Source organism: Lingula anatina, chromosome 2 (assembly GCF_051362555.1).
Source record: "Lingula anatina isolate TDL-2025a chromosome 2, LinAna3.0, whole genome shotgun sequence".
NCBI lineage: Eukaryota > Metazoa > Brachiopoda > Lingulata > Lingulida > Lingulidae > Lingula > Lingula anatina.
Window position 1 is genome coordinate 1,405,437 of NC_141768.1, and position 13,444 is coordinate 1,418,880.

Sequence of the window (13,444 nt, forward strand, 5' to 3'; positions counted from 1 at the left end):
ACACTGACCACATACAACGAACATCACTTGTAAGAAATCTGCGCTGACACTTCTGTAATTCGACAAAAGGCCATTTTTTGGAACATTCTTGCGTTGTAGCTCCCTTTGCAGAAGCAACGCCGTCACTGTCAAGATGACTGTCAGTTACGGCGTGTTGTTAGGCGCATTCCCTGTGTAAGACTTTACTAGCTCCGCCCCTGCCTAGTAACATGCCCTGTGTAACGTTTTACTAGCTCCGCCCGTGCCTAGTAACGGAGACGGCAACAAGTTGCATGTTTTGATTGACCATGGCAAAGTGGCATATAAACGTTAAAATATGTATCATTTTCTTTAAATTTTCTATTTTAAATTTTAGGACAAGAAATGTTAAATATCATGGAGACCGTTTACTTCAGTGTTTTGATCACGGGTTTTATGCCGTGCGTTTGGAAATAGGAATACCACAAAAATACACAGAGTTAGAGGTGTACCGAAGACGATTAATTTCATTAATACGCATGATATAAAAATATAGGGAAAAAAACGCCGAACGACACTTTTATACCCTTATGTCATTATCAATGTAGGTACATGTACTTTCGTACTTTTACGCATGCTACGTCTATAGGGAGATGCTGACACGTGCAATCTCTTTGTCCAATACCTTTGCAAGATGAATTAAATTAACAGTTCCAAGGAAAGACAAGTTTCATCCTTACTCGAGTCAATAAAAATTACTGCTAACATGGTATGTAATACTAGGTGTATGGCAATTACTAGGTGTAGTCACAAAATTACAGACTTGGTATTGCAAATTATTCAAAAAGATTTACTCATCAAGGCTAAACACAATTTTCTTTTCATTCTATCTAATTTAAGGTGATCCGCCTTCGATGACTCTATCACGACCTTTCTGCCTCTGTACATCAAACTTGGCATCTCTCAAACTGTGCAACGCACTGCATTAATACTTGACAAAATTATTAAAGATGTGCATTATTCTTAAGAGCCCTACCTAATATAACTTGAGATTTAGCCTTTTCCCTGACGGGGCTATAGGGTCGCATTCTTCTCTGAGGTAGTATACTAAATCTTGTCTAAATGTTGCAAATCCTGGAGCGAGCCGGCTAAAAGCGAGACAAGCCGCAGGAATTAGCGCAGTAGAGGCGGATGGCATTGAAGGCGGCGCACGGACGCTGGAGGTGTGGGATTACATTGTGGGTAATGTTGAATAAAGATCACGATGGAACCAAAAGATTACTAACCCCAACACATATGCCAAATTATTCAGGCTATTAAGTGGACCGAAGGGGAACCCTCGCCGTCAGTCACTAAGTGTGATTTATGGCAACATTTAGAAGCAATTAAAACACAAGCATTAACGCAGAGTTGCAGGCAAAATGTAGAATCGATAAAACTATATGGGTAATTAGTTTTTGTTGATCACTTACACTGAAGTCAGGCTAACCTGGCAATGCATAAAGCTAAGTGTTTTTTAAAGGAATAAACTTAATGTGCTATCTGACTTTAGCAGGAGATAACTGAGCGATGTTAATTGTATCAACCTTATTTCATCCTTCACTGCTTTTGACTATTACACATGAAAATGCCACCAATCATATCAATTTGACGCGTAAAAATCGTGATGAAGGGGCTGTCAGAGAGCAAAGTCGAAAGTATGAAAATAAAATGTGATTATTGTAACAGTATCAAATCGATTCTGATAAAGAGACATACGTGGGCTTACGTGGTATTCATCACGTCCTTGAAACTGATTTATTGAGACTTAATAGTACTAGTTGATCAATTCAATCTGCTTAAAGAGGGACTTTTTCGCACAAAGCGCAAACATTTACAACTTGCGATGGCCAATACAAACTCTTTCAAGTAGCTACGCTCTACTTCGTGTGTCTTTTATAAAAACTAAGAGCTTAATTTTCCTTCGTGTCAGCAACTTTCAAGAAGATTAGGACAAACTACAACACGCTACAAAACTAGGTGTCTGATTTTAAGGTAAAATATGGAATGGAACACAACTGTGTATAACTTTTATCTTTACATTCGTTGAGATCTGGCTTTTTGTTCTGCCATAATGATAGAGGTGACTTGCCGGAGGCGATTTGAGAATCTACCAACAAAATATGACTTTCATTACAGAACAATCCGGTGTTAGTACAGTTTTCAAGTTATGTGTATATAGCCTACAATGGCGACTTCTAAAAATTACTTTTTAAGAGTCAAATCACTGGATCCAAAAACCCAGGAGAAAACGATTGAATCTACGTGCTTTACCATTATAGAATAAAAGATGCAATTTGGAGAAACTGCTTTAGTGCCAAAAAGGGTGTAATTTTGGCGGCCATTTTGAACTTTTGAACTATGGTGACTACAAACCTTCTAAAAGGTTAAAACTTACCAAAGAGTATGTGCTCATTTCCGTATTTGTCCAAAGACGCATCTAGCTTTTAGCCAAATTTGAAAAAAAATGTATATTGGACCTAACCTAACATAATACTGTCACGAAGAAATGCGCAGATGTAATAAAGTTTGTCTGCAAGTTACGAAAAGATCATTACCACAGTTCATCTAATATCCATCTGTTTTTGCTTATCAGTAAACCTGGTTTCGATGGATGACCACGCACTACGAGTTTCCCACTGTTTACAAATAAGATTTACATTTTAAATCATATATCTGTTGGTGAAGTGAGTTTCTCTGGCGATACACAGTTATGCAGGCATTGCGACTGCAACTTATTTCAGCGATGTATTCCCAAATGAAAACCGTTCAAAGCTAACAATTTATTCTTTTTACAATCCGTTTGATTTTAATCGCGGCACGCTACAGCGCCAAGGCGAGGTGGCACAGTAAGATAGTGAGCCTGCAACATTGCGCCACTGTGAGAACATTACTTAAACTGCGGTTCTAGATCACTCCACGACACGAGGTGAACATTGCCTCGGCAATAAAATGATGCACTAGTTCCTAGGAAATTATTTAAGACATTCCAGGTTCCTTATATATCCGACAGGTTCAAATGAGCAAATTATAGAGCATATGACGGTTAACTAGGTTACAAATTAGATGCCATGTGTATCAGTTGGAATTAAAACGCTACAAGAAATTACATTTTCATAACACGCAAGCAATAAACCATTGTATGAGACCGTTCCGTCCTTTGCACGCCACAATAAATAGTGCATAAGATTGTCAGGATATTTTGCACAAATTAACACTAGCAATGTTTTCAGAAGATGGAGTACGCCATACACGTACAAGGTATGAAGCCACCCCTACCTGTACTCTGAAGCCAGATTACTCCAACTTTCCCTGTTACCTGCATCCACATCCATCTTCCGTAACAAAAGTACAAACTATAAATGCGAATTCTTACACAAAGACAATTCCGGTGCTGTAGTAGCAAAATAAATAAATAAATAAATAAATAAATAAATAAATAAAAATAAAAATAAATAAATAAATAGTTCTAGTTCAAATCTTCTACCTTATCATACAAGATGTCATTCATGTCGTCTGCCCACAAGCGCACGGTGTGCCGCTGCCTCCAAGATAAAACTGATGGTCCATTTCAGTTATTACCCTATTAGCAGACGACCAGTGCGCCAGCGCGACATGCAAGAGGGAGCTTCGTGGTGGAGCAATTAAGCTGCGTTGCCATTACTTGCAAAATGTGATGTCACAACCTGACCGCAGATGTAGGCAAACAGCCATTTGTTTTTGTTTTTGTTCACACAAGCATCAATAGAGGAAAAGGATCATTTCTGTTCATCCAATGCAAATGACAAATTACGGGAAACGGCTAACAAGCTTTCTTTCGTTCACATCATTTAATATACGGATGCGAGTGCCATTACGAAGAACTTAAGTACATGTGTTTCTGTTACGTTCGTTTGGAAACTGGAATATATGAGGAAACATCCTTAGTACATGTGCCTTATTAACTTCATCATTTACCTTTTTAGTGGTTTTAAACTGTTATGCATTCAATTCATTAAATCTCAGAGATTTGTTTTCTATTATGATGTAATATGTATGTATACTGTAAGCGCTATCTCGTAATAAAGAATTTGCAAGTTTCTTTCCTTCTCTTTCACAGAGGCAATTATCTGAGCGCATCGCAATTCGAAGAAATTTTCAGACAATTGCCTTTAGTTGTAGAGTCGATGGCTACTGCATCAGACATTGAGGATTACCATGGTGGTATGACACTGTATTACTTCTTTAAGCATAACTACAAGTATATACTCACCAAACAGCCGTTAGCTTCCTCACGGTTGCCAGTTTATGTATGTCACTGGGGTTTATATAATGTCACTATCCGCCTCGACTGACGTCAGCATGAAGAATTTTTTGGTCTGCATTTAATTGCGTCACAAAATTGCCTTAAAAAGACGACACTCCAGTGTCACGGCATCAATCGCTCAACAAAACAAGTTGACAAGGCCACCCCGTTAGGTAAGTAGTCAACTTAGGTAACTATGTTTTTTGACATTGATGCAGATAGTTAATAACATTGGGGACAGTCCATCAGAAAACAACAATTTCTACTGACTGTTTCACTGTTTTGCAGTGAACGCCGTTGAAATTCAGAAGGAAAATAGTGGTTTTCCATGAAAATTATTATTATTATTTTTATTATTATTATTATTGGACGAATAGTGTTGTTCAGTTTCCGCTAACATGTTCACAAGAGAAAACAGCCCCTGTTGCCATAAATCCCTACTTCTGTAAAAAATAGTTCAGTTTCAACATCAGTATTGGTAGACATACATAAAAAATGTAATGGGTACCCATGCACATTTTGTTCTTATGGCAACTTGTTTTAGGATAAAACTGATTTTTTTCATTTGCAGGTACAGTGTTTTCAACGACTAAAGTCAACACACTATCTGTCGATCTTTTGTTTCAATATAAATTGAGAATATTGAAAAGCATTTGTTGAGCGATTTTATTCAGCCTGTTTACTTCAACTTCCGTGTATTACCAGATCACCAGCTGCTGACGCAATGTGCAACAAATAGATTTTAATGCGAGACGTTTTTGCGCAGTATAGCATAAGGACAATACATTAAGACTTCTTCTGCAACAAAATTTTCCAAACTTCTACCCTTTTAGTAAAATACGACTTCATCATATCATCATTTACTATCTGCACGTACACACCTTTTTTCAATTGCATTTTTCCTAATATTCACGTTCTGTTTATCCAACACCTTTTTAATCTACGGTCCAAGGAATAAATATTATGTGGGAAGAAAGTGAATTTAAGTGTTTTTATCATTCCAGATGCACCTATTTAGTTTTTCATTAATATAACAGCACGCAACACGATTCGCATAAACGTTTTTATACCCAATGAGCCAATAAAATTCAATCTAGGATAACGAATCCAATAACATTTAAAACGCCTAGTTCAAAAGTGAAGTTCACTTTGTCCAGCTTTATAGGAAACAGGCAATCGTATAACAATGGTCGCCGTGTTTCTTTATTTGGCATAGGCCTACGCAAGATTAGCATGGCCTTCTACATGCACACCCCCCCCCCCCCCAGCAATATCCCCTCGTCACTGAAATTCGACAATAAAACCAAGATTCGTGGCATCTATGTTCTCTTCAAATACAGTTTTTCTTTCGTCTCAAATCTTGGACAAAAAGATTTTGAAAAAAAATGTAATTTTCTTAACAGTTCGTACAGTAGGGAAAACTTTCACGTCCTCTGAAAGGTAGCAGAGAAGCCGTCAAATGCATCTCTACATTGAACCCATAGCCTTGGACAGTAAACAAGTCAGTTGTGAATCTGAGTCTACCTTGAGAGAAATACCAAAATGCCAAACTACCAACTCTGTAGACACTTGTGGCATTTAGTGGTTTTTCTACACCTCAACTAAACTAGCATTATTGGCCTCTTTTCTACGACTCGTAGATCAGCAGTAATATGATCTTAGCCTCACTGGGATAGCTAATAATTTAGCACCCCTAGGTTCGAGTAACTTCTAACGGAGGGTCACCAAACAGATGTCCCGGCAACATGACGTATTTAAATGTACTTTAAGACCCAAAATTTACGTTAATGATGAGACCGTAAAGACGACTTTGAGCTGCGACCGGAGGCATGGTGGCCAGAGTTATCTGACTGGGGTCAACTTCCGCATTTTCAAATTTCCCAACACGCCCGTTTGTCGCGCCTGAACATCAGCGGCGTTTCTTTGAAGTTGACCACTCCAATCGGGTATGGTAGACAGGTCACGTGTCCCTCCCCGGAACCGTGAAATCCAGATAAGTACATGCGCGTTTTGATTGGAGCTGTAAACTTCAACCAAATTAGCTGCTATCGCCCGACCTTTCCACGACGACGGCAAATACAAACATACTAACTCTCACAACTCTTGATCTTTCTTCTCCTTCGTCATCTAAATGTATCCTTGTTTAAACATGACCACAGTCTGCAACCCAAACCCTATTTACAACTGACAAATGTCTTGCGACCGATAACCATCCCAAAAAAACTCACTATGGCTTAACACGGTTTAACTGACGTTACCCTCCCATAGACCTCACAAGTCGAAATAAAACTCTTCAGTTGCAATGGACTCTACAATTGCAATGAGGGTTGCATGTGGCTGGAAGGATTCGCCAAAGGTCGCATGGTGTTTCTACAGGAACCTGTACACACCACCAAGTCGATCTCTTGGAATTTTGGCTTGGTCGCCTGACACTTAATTTGAAAACGCCAGCAGGATCGTAAAATAACAGGATATAAGGTGGTGATACTAATTGGAGTGGTTCTTATGAGGTTCCAATCACAAAAGAACCAAACATCAAGCTCTCTGTAATGCTCACCAGTGAAACATTGCCCAAAGGTTAGGCAATCATCATGCCAATAGACCTGAGTAGCGAATACGCTCTTAGAGATCCATTGGAGAGTGACTTGAGGCTTGAGATACCTTGTTACGCCATATTAGGATTCCTTGGGACGGTCTAAAAGTCACACAACTTTAGCAAGTGTTTTGGGAAAATTCTGGACAGTTCCATACATTCACAGACGCCTTGGCGACCGACGATAAGTGATGGATATCAAGAAAGATGACTTTGGAGACCATCCAGATCACTTGGACACCAGCTTGCAACTCCAGATCAGAGCGTTTGGTGAAACTAATGGCAAGAGCAGGCCAAAATGGCGCTCCAAAAGTGTAAATGTTACGTTGGATTGAAAACGAGGAAGCTTGCATACATGGGTTCAAAAGCTCTGGCCATAAGGTCGGCTTTAAAAGGGAGGCAGCAAAGCTCGCTTCTGTGTTTTTAATGGAGCTTGGGACGACATGTCAAACTTATGTCAAACCACCGCACACAGTGAGCGGCTCACCAAGACTAAACCCGAGCTCTGCTGGTGACTAGCGCCGTGCACCATAAGGACAGAAGAACATGTTTTGCAGAACGGTCAACAGAGAGAGCCTTAAAAAAGAGCCTTACTTGCCCCTAAACAGCATTCGATACACTTTTGTTATAATAATTACCATTACTATCATGACAGTTGTAATTGCGTGGCATCAGTGCTCGCGCGCATCGCCAAAGGTATACTTTGTGGTGCCAATTATGGGTGATCCGTTACAGAACATCCCTAGGAAAATGCCAATATATTTGTTGTTTACAACAGAGACAGCAATGCTGAGAAAAACAGGCGTATTACTGGGGCTTTTTTCTTTGAAAATGTACTTTTAAGGTGCCTGGATCCTCAGCGGTCTCCGAGAGTTCTGATAATAAATTGCCTTATTTCAGCAAAAATCATAACTCACCCAGCTCTCCTGACAGGCCACGTAGACCAATCAATGCTTCATGAATGATGTATCAATCGAATAAAACTCGTGCCAAAAAAGTGACAGTAACAGCACTTCGTTCATGCAGTGAGTGTTAAGTATCTGTCGTGCGTCTGATTAAATATATATGTACGTGTACGATAAATAAACGTATATACAAAGACAATAAAGCAGATCCCAGCTAACACTCAGAAAATATAAATAAAAAAACTATACCACTTATTAAACAGTAGTCAGATATGCACGACTAGACTGTTAAGAGATTTGTACCCACGACGCCAGGGGGTTATTGGTTTTAAACAGAAAATAATATCATGTATGGAAGAGTAAGTGTGACTGTGCGTGTGTGCGTGCGTGCGTGCGTATGTGAGGGGGGTGCGCGTGATAGTAGGTGTATACATTCATTTCTGAAGAAGATTATACAGTTAAGTCTGTCTTTTTCGTGTTTGAAGCACCCAATAACCTTCGTATATTAATATTTAAACGCAATCGAGCTGCTTTGATAATCCTCTAATGGTTGGTAAACTGGTAAATATATGGTAGGCGTTCCTACTTAAAAGGCACGCAATAAACCTTTTTAAAGTGCAGATGAAATTGAATTTTTTCCATCGACCTAGAGTACATGTGACAATATCCTTAGAACAATACGGGTGATGCCTTTGTATCATACATTGTACAACCACTATAGGACACGTACGCAGGTGCACGTCGTATGCTCCCAACTAAACACTGATGCAGATATGTAAACTTTCACCTAAAACATAGCACGGTGGGGCAAACATGGCCGTATCAAAACAAATGATTCATTAATGTGGACATACCATTCACACTAGCACTTTTAACCGCGGTCAAGGCCTAACCTCGGTCCTATCGGGGTTAACTTTTCTAATGTGAACGGACGAAGTAGCCCTGACCGCGGTCGAAATAAACCCAGATCGGGAGGTGGGTATAATCGGAGTAAACTCCTGACCGCGGTCAAGACCGGATGTCTACATATGAAGCGCATGCGCCCGCCATGTCTCACAGATTCTAGTAAGAGCGCATGCTTGACAGGAAGTACGCTTGCTGAGATTCTACCGCTACTGATCGCAGCCGGTGTCAGTGTGAACGCAGTTTGGACGCGGTTTGGTAGACCGCGGTTTAATCGGAGTAAACTCGACCGCGGTTAACGTTCTAATTTGTTTGTCAAATGACTGCGAGACAAAATGAAGTCAGCATGCATGTTAAATTTAAATTTGGAAGTTATTGTACATTAGAAACCAAACGCTACCTACGGTATGGTGCAGAAATGGATTCGCCTACTTTAATGTGCATTAAAACAAAAACACGCAAAATAAGCCTCCCACAATAAAACAAGGCAGCAAAGCTGTCAAATGTACAGACAAAGAACAGAAAATAAAGATGCAAATAAGTGAAAAATTAAATTTTCACAAAAAACTGTTAAATTGCCAGAAAAATTTACCAAACAGACTGCGTTGCCTATTGAAGCTGTATGTTAGACCCATGTTTCTTTCCTGTAAGTTTGAGAACAGTAAGTGACATGATTTCCCTTAAATGGTCAGCATAGGAGCAGTGCCCAAAATAGGGGTTTCATCAAAATTTGATGCAACATTACATAATGTTTAACAGCATAATGACAATCAAATGTTATTAATAAAATATTAGTAACATGGACATTCAGAAAATGTGACAAGCAAAAGTCTTGAAGATCATGGAACTTTAAAGTCACACCTTGAAAATGCCAATATGTGAAAAATTAAATTTTCACAAAAAACTGTTTAACTGCAAAAAAAAAAAAAAAAAACAGACTGCATTGCCTACTAAAGCTGTATTTTAGTCCCATGTTTCTATCCTGTAAGTTTGAAAACAGTAAGTGACATGATTTTCCTTAAATGGTCATCATGGAAGCAGTGCCCAAAATGGGGGTTTCTTCAAATTTTGATGCAATATTACATAATGTTTAACAGCTTAATGACCATCAATTTTTAATTATAAAATATTTGTATCACAGATATTCAGAAAATGTGACTAGCAAAGGTCTTCAGGCCCATGGAACTTCAAAGTCACGCCTTGATAATGCCAAAATGTAAACAAGACAGCACTGTTCTGAAATGGGTTTATTTCCATTTTTAACACTTTTTTAACATAAAACAAAATAAACATTTTACTGCCATTTTTATATGTCCAACTAAGAAAATTGATGAGATGGGAAAAGTATCAATAGAACAGTGTTAAATGTCCAATTTCCTCCATTCTGAGATTCTGAACATAGTGGATGATTGAATCTGACAAACTGCAATGATATGAGTTTATTTCCATTTTTGACACTTTATTACACAATACATGATAACAAGTTTACCATGTTTTTTACATAATCAACTAACAATGTTGTAAAGATGCAGGAAATATCAAACAAACACTTTTAGGCATCTTATTAGTTAAATAATGAGACTGTTAACATGCCTAATAATTGAATCTGAGGAAATGTGAAAAAACAGTATAACTTCTTAAGTAATGGCCCGATTATGCTTATTTTCGAACTCAACCTGCGTTTTAGTAAGATTGACCACTCCTGTGAGTATAATTACAATTGGCCAATCCGTTTTTCTTATATTGTGTTATCAGTGTTGCATTTATATTGAAAATAGTGAAAAAACAGCATAAATTACTTAAAAGTGACCTGATCATGCTGATTTTCGAACTTGACCTGCGTATTATGAATATTCATCAGTTCTGTAAGTTTCAAGTCAAAAGGTAAAATGGTTTTCCACTTATCGTGTTATCGGTGCTGCATATGTGCTGAAAAAAGTGAAAAAACAGCATTAATTCCCTAAAAGTGACCCGATCATGCTGATTTTCGTACTTGACCTGCCTATTATGAATATTCATCAGTTCTGTAAGTTTCAAGTCAAAAGGTAAAATGGTTTTCCACTTATCGTGTTATCGGTGCTGCATATATGCTGAAAAAAGTGAAAAAAACAGCATAAATTCCCTAAAAGTAACCCGATCATGCTGATTTTCGAACTTGACCTGCGTATTATGAATATTCATCAGTTCTGTAAGTTTCAAGCCAAAAGCCAAAACGGTTTTCCAGTTATCGTGTTATCGGTGCTGTATATATATGCTGAAAAAAGAGAAAAAATAGCCTAAATTCACTAAAAAATGACCCAATCATGCCGATTTTCGAATTTGACCTGCGTATTATGAATATTTATCAGTTCTGTAAGTTTCAAGCCAAAAAGTAAAATGGTTTTCCACTTATCATGTTATCGGTGCTGCATTTATGCTGAAAAAAGAGAAAAAATAGCCTAAATTCATTAAAAATGACCCAATCACGCTGATTTTCGAACTTTACCTGCGTATTATGAATATTCATCAGTTCTGTAAGTTTCAAGCCAAAAAGTAAAAACAGTTTTCCACTTATCGTGTTATCGGTGCTTCATTTATGCTGAAAAAAGTGAAAAAACAGCATAAATTCCCTAAAAGTGACCCGATCATGCTGATTTTCGAACTTGACCTGCGTATTATGAATATTCATTAGTTCTGTAAGTTTCAAGCCAAAAGAAAAAACAGTTTTCCACTTATCGTGTTATCGGTAAAAGTGCACGGCGACGGCGACGGCGACAGCGACGGCGACGACGGCGACGACAGACGCATATGACGGCTATATGTACAGACACATCTGTGTCTGTACATAAAAAACTACAAATACATTCAAAAAGTTTAAAATGCTGTTTTTTATCACTGCGCATTTACAATTATTTTTAATTCCTCGAATAAGATTAACATATCTACTAAGTTTTCAAAACTATCTGCCGGTGTACAGTCTATATGTAAATTCAATTAAACAAAACTGAAAAGAAAGTCTATTACAACCTTGTGAGAACGACTCCGTTAAACTACATTTTACGCCCCTATTATCAATGAACATCAAGATAAATATTTCTGAATCTTCAAGTTTTTCTCATTAACTATATTCTATATTTTACACATCATCTCACGGAAAGCGTTTCAGTGTCTATATGGTAATATATTCTATCCGCAGGGAGAGACCGCCTACATTCACACGCCCTTCTCACGCCCCGCTTGTATCGAGACGTAAAAGGCAGATGCTCACCGTTCGTGTAATTTCTCGTCGTTTTATTCAACACGCACTTAGCTAATTGGAAGTCTATAATTGATGTTAAGTTTACTATTCACAATCAATCTTTAATGTGGCCTGTAGACCACAAGAAGCTTGCTGGATATTGAATTAGACCGCTCCTTGGCTGGTGACGTGCGGAATATATATTCACGTTTTCGTGCACGGAAACGTGGACTATGTGCGTGGAAAGTTCGTTGACACTTGCACGAAAACAAACCCATTTTATTGGTTCAAGGTTGACAATAAACACGAGTACATGCCAATTGACTGCAGGAACAAGAAAGACACGTCATTTCTGATATTTGCGTTCCTGACTTTAGAGATGTTACGGTGATAAGCACCTACCTGTGTTGATATTATCTGTACCCAACGCTTGCAAAACTTGAAGAAGGTTCTGTTTTTCCTTTTGGACCGTCTTTGCTACACTGTTATCGCTCAATATTGTGTATCATAAAACAACTCACAGCCTCTTCTTTTACGCCGTTCGCTTCACCTGCAACAAGAAGAAGCGGTTTTAAAAAAAGGTGAGCAACAAGCAACTAGGGCGTATGCATTCACTACCCCGTGAAGCCACAGGTGCAACAAATGCGATAAAACTTACCAAAACTTTCTTTTTTGGAGGGTTTCAGAAAATGCGTTGGCTTAAAACTAAGAAAATAAGCCGTTATCAGCCCGTGTCTTTGGGTTCTAATTACAAATTTGAGCAGGTTTTATGTATAAAGAAAAAAAAAGGACATGCCAAAGTAAATAATCAAAGACACCAGTAACTAGTGTAAGAAATCAACGCTTCACTCCTCCGAGCTATTACAGCCCCAGAGGTGACTCTGCCAACATGTGCAGTGTTCAGGGATAAAATGTATGAAAACCCTTCTTTATTGAGCAAAATAATCTTACTGGATCTGTTTTCAAGTTTTTTTTTATATTTTCTTCATGGCAGTAAGATGATTATATAAGTGTAAGCGTGTATTGTATACGGCCACATGTCTCGTATATATAATATACATAAAAATTGTAATTTTGTGTGTAGGGCTATTTGTTTTTCATCAATAAAGTTAAAAACATGCCCCGTAATTCCTGTTGTATGAGAAGGAATACGTTCATACAGTAGCCGGCTGGAATCTATGAGTATTTTTTCTGAGGGAGAAAACGAATATTTTAATGCACGGTTTATCTTTTTCGCGTTATATACTCAAACGAATCGGATAATAATATTTCCTGATCTTTGGTAGGGCTACATTAAATAAATACGTCTACATTTAAAAGCTGTCGCCCCTCCAGGCATCCAAACGCGAACTGTTCCATTCGCTTCAGTAACTTTAAGTGGTGTAGAGAGATAAAAAGAAACGCAAATACGCGATTTCGTAAGACATGATTGCCAGTTTAACGGGCCGGTTAATTACGTTGATAGGTGGAGGAATTCATCGGTCGGCGACCAAGCAGAGGTTAAGCGATGAGAGAGATACCGCCTCAAGCGCTGAAACCATCCT

General features: G+C 38.3%; 1 protein-coding gene across 8 annotated transcripts in view; it reads right to left on the bottom strand.

The window, feature by feature from the left end:
* LOC106180982 (QRFP-like peptide receptor) overlaps positions 1 to 13,444 on the bottom strand; it is a 78,985-nt gene that overhangs the window by 24,872 nt on the left and 40,669 nt on the right. For all 8 annotated transcript variants that reach the window (XM_087007229.1, XM_087007226.1, XM_087007228.1 and 5 more), the window contains one exon: positions 12,303 to 12,450. The gene's annotated coding sequence lies outside the window, so the exon portion shown is untranslated. The remainder of the gene's footprint in view (positions 1 to 12,302; positions 12,451 to 13,444) is intronic.